This window comes from Heterocephalus glaber, unplaced genomic scaffold (genome assembly GCF_053883595.1).
Source record: "Heterocephalus glaber isolate CG9 unplaced genomic scaffold, H.glaber_assembly_v1.0 deba00000901, whole genome shotgun sequence".
Classification (NCBI taxonomy): domain Eukaryota; kingdom Metazoa; phylum Chordata; class Mammalia; order Rodentia; family Bathyergidae; genus Heterocephalus; species Heterocephalus glaber.
The window spans coordinates 6,291,992-6,298,586 of record NW_028258171.1 but is presented as its reverse complement, the minus strand read 5'-3'; the positions used below and the strand labels follow the sequence as shown (position 1 = coordinate 6,298,586).

At 37.2% G+C, this 6,595-nt stretch overlaps 1 pseudogene; it reads left to right on the top strand.

Annotated features, from left to right (window-relative positions):
• Positions 1-308: 308 nt before the first annotated feature.
• LOC147828812 (U2 spliceosomal RNA) lies at positions 309-451 on the top strand (annotated as a pseudogene).
• Positions 452-6,595: the final 6,144 nt, after the last annotated feature.

Below are 6,595 nucleotides of genomic sequence, written 5' to 3'. Positions count from 1 at the left end.
TCACCTCCTAACAGCAAGTCACCCATTATGTCTCCATAATTCAATCATCTTCCAAAAGTCCAACCTATGATTGCATCACGATTTAGGGGGGCATTTAAATACAAACCATAACAGGGTCTATGACATTCCAAAGGGTTAATAAGCACATTTATAAGACCTATAGGTTATGTATTAGGAAACATAAATAGAATATTATAAATTAAAAGTCCAAATTGGGGCCAGGGATTTAGCTCAGCGGTTTCACTGCCTGCTGCACAAGCGCAAGGACCCGAGTTCGATTCCCAGTACAAAAAAAAAAAAAAGTTCAAATCACTTCTCAGCCTTTTGGCTAAGATCAAGTGTAAATTAAAAGTCCAGAGATTTTAGGATATTCAGTAATAAGGTTTTTTTGTGTTGAAATGATTTTCCCTGTTGTAGCACAATTCAATTGAGTAGCTGAAACAGACTCTATTAGTGACATAAAGTTATTTGTGTTTAAAGTGTGAAGATGTCGCAAGAAAAACTTAATCATAGCAATTGGTTGTTTGAATCAATGTTAATTTAAACAATTAAAATGGTCAGATATGAAGTTAATTTACATTTTTGTATTAATCAGGGAGCTAGGATTAAAATAAATCAAATACATCACTGAAATTGGTAGTTATATAATTTGTCTGCTTAAGTAGCTTATACTTAATCTTATCCATTTGAACCTCTTCTGTATAGGATACTTTATGTAGTGAAGATTTGAAGGCTTATGGAGACATCTAAGAGATGGTACAAAATTCCCCAAATCTCATAGGCTAGCATGAAAATAAAGTTTGTAAGATCAAATGAAATCAAAGGCCACATACTTTCTGGCATGAATAACTCAAAAGCATTATTATATCACGTCAAGAAAAATTAGATAGGCCAAGATGCCCATTGACACTATTACAACCAGGAAAACTTTCTAATCACAGTAGAAATTTATTGAGAAACTATGCTTTTAAATGCAGGTTTTATTATTGTTTAGGTGTCTGAAGATGAATAGATCAGGAGATGACTTCCATAGAAAAGACAGGTTATCACAGCTTGCAAGGAGAGAGGGAATTCTCTCCCATGCAGGATCACGAAAGGAAGTATTAGAGTTGATCAGGAGGCTAAGGAAGCAAGGGAAAATGTGGACAAGTGGCTTAATTATGGTTTTCATGGGAAGAAATCAAGGAGGTGGGATAAGAAAGCCACACAAATTTAGAATTAAATAGTTTGAATAATTTTAGCTGGTTCCAGAGTGTAGGGGTTGTCACTAATTGTGGTCTTCTTGGCCTTGGTTAGAGCAGGTGGATAGTAGCCCAGAGAGTAAGAGCCCAACACAGGAGGCTGGGGGTGGGTGAGCTCTAGATTGTTTAGCTCTTGCATAAGAACGTTCCTGGTTAAATTGTTTGATATAGCTAGGAATTTGCAAACCCGGGAGGGGCAGTCTCTCTTGGATCAGCCAGGGCACAGATATCAGAAGAGATAGGAAACAAAAGGGAATGTTTAATACAAAACAACTTGTTTTTTTTGACATATGGCTGCATGTAAAGGCCCTAATGTGAGGATGCTGGGAGATGGGGCATTTGGCAGGTAACTAGAGCTTTATAAGAAGAGGAAGAGAGCCAGTTGTTTTCTGCTCTGTGAGGGTGCAACAAGAAAATGGCTATCTCAAACCAAACAATAGGTCATAATAGGTCATCATCAGATACTGGGTTGTCTAGCACAGAGTTTAAGTGTCTTACCTCCATAAATGTGGGCACTAAATGCTCGTGGTTTAAGTCACCCAACTCATGGAATTCTGTTTCATCATTCTGAGCTAAGAAATGGCCTTTGAAGGCAGTCATCTCCTCATATTACTTTACAACAATAATTAAATAGTAGTACTATTTGTTAAATGACAAGTACAGTACTGAGAAAAATAATGAGAAACTGAGTTATTTCAAAGGTCAAGAAAATGGGTAGTTTATCAGAGGATTAGTTCTTAAAATGCTCCCATTGTAAACTGATACTATATGCATTATTATTCATTTACCTGAGGTAAACTGCCAACAGTTTTGGTATTCCTCAGCATTTCTCCTGCCCCACACTTTTGTTTCAGGAAAGTCAGTATAAGAATGAAGATACAGATAAACTCTTAATCTAAGACAGTGCTGTCTAACAGACACATGGTAACCACTCATTTAAATTTTTTAGTAGCCAAATAAAAATTCATAGGCAAAAGTAATTTTAATGTATTACTTCAATAGCATATACTTTAAAAATATATATATATTTTACATTCCATATCTTCAAATTACCACTTCAGCATGTAAACAATACAAAAATTACCAATGGGATTTTCCACTTCTTAATGCTAAATATTTGAAATTTTGTGTGTATTCTATTCTTATAGCCCATCTATGGACTATGGAAGTTAAATTTTCATTGAAATGCTTGATCTACATTTATATTTTATACAATTTGTAGCTAAAAAAGTAGATCTCCATGCTCAAAATTATTCCAAATATACTTAGATGTGTTCCAATGACAACTCTAAGAATGAGTTAAAGTAGTAAATAAAATAAATGTTACAGTTCATTTCCTTATTGGCACTAGCTATATGTGGCTAATATTTATTGCACTGGACAGCTCATGTCTAGGGGAATGATTATTAAAGTAGTTTGTGTGTTAGAATTATCCATGGATAATATAAAAAATATACATCACTGGGTGTCATTAGCTCAAAATTCACAATCTGTTATACAATCAACAGAAAAGATTGAGAACCACTGGAAACACCAAAAATCCAAATATCGCCACACAGATATTTGTCACCAGATGAAAGTGAATAAAGTTTTCCCTTGTGGTGGCTAATGATTACACTCCAATCTCACTTTCTATCAGTCTCCTCCTAAAGTACTCCGTTATAGCCACAGTGGCTCCTTTTATTTTGTTCTCTGATGACTTTGAATTTATCCTTTCTGGAATTATCTTCTCTTCTTTAACTGCTCTGCTCACACAGATACCATCTTCTCAGAGGCCTTTCCTGAGCATTTAAAATATGAAACATCGCATTCTCCAGTCATACTCTGTCCCTTCACATGATAACCCTTTCAATACCTAATTAACATTTGAAATGTTTGTCTATTTACTATTTCCCTCTCTCTAATAGGACATAAAGTTAAGGAGAGACAAGTCTTATTTTCTTTCCACTTTTATCACCACCACCTGTAACAGTGGTTGTCCCTCAGTAAATTGCACTAAACAGTGGAGTACAGAATCTCATTCAACAACATAGAAGATTAGAAGCCAATGCCAAAGTTTGTGCAGGTCAATTGAAGTTGTTGCAAAGTCAACCTGCATCAATAATCAGTGCCTAACACTTAGGCCTGATAATTTAGAACAGTGAATTTCTGACCAAAGTGAATTTTAGACCATGTCTTGAATAGCACAATGGACATTGGTGGCCAATAACACGAACTAGAGAACAGACTACTATGGCCACTGACTAGACATACACATTATGCTCTTGAGAGGATCACCATGATCAAGAATATTTGACATCTATTCTCAAAAATGTAAAAATTGTAAAGCATTTAACAAAAGCAATGGTAAACTTCCAGTTCAGACATGATATTATTACACTCATGTTTTCCTCTGCTCTTCCCTGATGAGGGTAACTATAAACTTTGAGACGATGGACAGGACAGTGAAAGGGTAACTCTGAAAGGTGTTGAGAAAGCAAGCTGGCTTGGGAACTCAGAATTTGAGGAGCAGCACAGAGGCCAAGTGTCTTGCAATCCCTTCCCTCACTGAATAGAAGATATTATTTAGATACGGCATGTTGGAATCACCAGACCAAGAGTGCATGCAGCCCATGTATGCTCCTCCTCCCTGCTACCCTAGATGGAGTGGAAGTATCTCTAATCACAGATGAGCCTAACATTATCCTTAGGGGATCAGTTGGGATCCCCATTAAAAATAAATAGTGGAGAGAAGAAGCACTTCTCTGTGGAACCAAGAATCCTCTTTTTTGCAGAGAGATAGGAAGTGGAATCAAGTGAGATGGTAGGAGAGATTGTTAGAGCAGGCAGCTGGTCTGAAACTCTGTCTTTGTAGGTGACTCTCCTTGCTCATTCAGAGACTTGAGGATCCAGGAGCCTCTGGTTTGGCCTCACAATCTTCTCCCATTGAAGGAGAGCCAATAATCTTCCTGAAGATCTCTTTTAGCCTTTTCAGGTAGCACCAGCAGGGAGCAGGGGAAGCACCATGGGACCAGATAGACTAATCCAAGTAATACCTCCAAGGCTTTGAAAATTGAATGATGCTGGAATAGAGCCCATAGGTGTAGGCTAGGATCTACATGCTAAACATAAAGGATGTCTGCCTGTAAAATAAGACTCAAATAGGACCCAGCATCCATTAACCAAGTAAATAAAGTGTTCAGGAGACAGTGAAAAATCACAACTTGAATAAGAAAAGCTAATCAACTGATATCAATATTAAGTTGAATCAGATGTTGGAATTATCTGAACAATATTTTAAAGCAGCCATCTTGAGAATTCTTCAGCCATCTGTGACAAAGTCTTTCAAAACAAATGCAGAATTTGGAAACCTAAGAAAAGGTATGAAAGTTCTAAAAGGGAAATGTAAATTATAGAACTGAATAATAATAACTGAAATTAAATGAAATACTCTATGAGCTCAGTAAACAGACAATTGATAGAGGTTTATACATTTTCAGTATTTACTGAGAGTCACTAAGTGTAAAACTCAGATATGTTACTTGTATGAACCTTTAGTGAAATAAGGAGATGGATTTTAAACAAATCACTACAGAAATAATTATAATTGTGACAAGTGCCATGAAGGAAACGCTACTAATAAGTACAGACAATTGTTCTCAGGGGCATGGAGTTTGAAGTAAAGAAGAGTGGGAAGGATTCATGAGGCAAAAATCTGCTGTTCAAAAGGAGTTTGCAGTTTCCAGCAGATGTAGGTCCTCCAGACTTGGCCTGAGGACACTTTGTGCCGGAGACCCCTGTAGTCAGGCTCCAGTACTCACTTGCCCAGTGTGCGATGCAGGCCAGAGAAAAAGAATACATTAAGAGACAAAACTAAGAGAGAGAAAGTAAGGTGCCAGGACAAACAATGCTGGTGCAATGAACAAAGGCACTGGACAGTCCCAGGCACTGAGTTTTATTGGTAATCAATTGGGCTAAAGGAAACGTGTGGTTTCTATGGAAATTAATATAAACAAGGCTCATAAAGGACAAGACAAAGCATTCTGAAATTAGGAATAGAATAGACAAAATAAATGATTGTAATTACAACATTGTCCTTCTAGTCTGAAAGTTTTAGTTGTGGGAATGGAATCTGGGTGCAAGTTACTCTGACCTTGGCATGTAGGCTTTAGCCAAACTCAATCCTATAAACATGACAATTGTGGGATTAACTCTTCACAGCCTGCTTTGGGCATAATCAATATCACAGTCCTCTGCACTTTGTTGCCAGCTCTCTTGATAAAGCACACACTGAAATTCTTGTTACCTTTGCCCATTGCAAAAGGAACAAATCTGAGATATAGAAGATTGTGAGGCTGTGAGTCAAGAATGACTGCCAGTTTTTGGCATGGATGATTTAGTAAATATGGCACCATAATTGGTTTAGAGCAAATAGAGTAGATTTGGAATTGGAAGAATATAAGTTTACTTTTTAATATACAGAGATGAGGTGCTTGGCCACCTGATGTGTTCTCTTGGCTGATGGATTTGTGGTGTGGAGCACACAGTGGCATTAATGTTGGGAATTGCCTGTCAGTAGCATAGGTAGAATTTGATGCATGCAAAATACAAAGTTGTTGGAAATGAATAAGCAGGATGGGGAAAGGGACATTGATGGTGAAATCTTTCAGTGAGAACAAACAGCCCACTGCAGCACACGTGCTGTAGGTTTGCCACCATTGATCTAGGACATAACTGTAAGAATTAAGAGAGGTAAGAGCCTGCAAAGGAGACTAAGAAAGAAAAAGCAGAAAAAAGAAAATGAATAGAAGCCAGATAATATTATAGAAGAAGGAATGGTCAATGTCCACTGTGGCATAAAGGTCAGGAAGGTGGAAGGACAAAAACCAGGTTGCTACAAAAATGTTGTGGTGCCTGTGGCAGAAGCAACCTCAATTTTTAAATGAAAAAAAAAATGCAGACAGCATCTATAGACTGTGTTGCTGAGAATTTGGCAGAGGGCAAAATGTCAAGGTAAATTTTTGTATATTTAAAAAATCTTAGTGTAGAAGTAATTTAAATTTTGTAGGTTCAGCAGAAAGGAAGAGGTTGGGAATGAAGGAACAGATGAGGCAGGGTCAGGTGGTGGTGGTGGTAGATGGGGCAGTAACACAGAGGAAAGGGAGAGAGGCTTTTTTTCCAGTGAGAGGAGGATCATTTACAAAAGGGCAGAAATTGTGGCATTGTTAATTTCATCCACTGGCATTTCCTTGCCTTGTGGAAATTTGCTTAAAATAAAAGGAGAAGTCATGGATGGTAAAAATTTGAAACAAATATTGGTAGAAATATTGAGGAACAAAGGAAAAGGAAGTTGTTAGAGTATGGGGAAAGCAAAG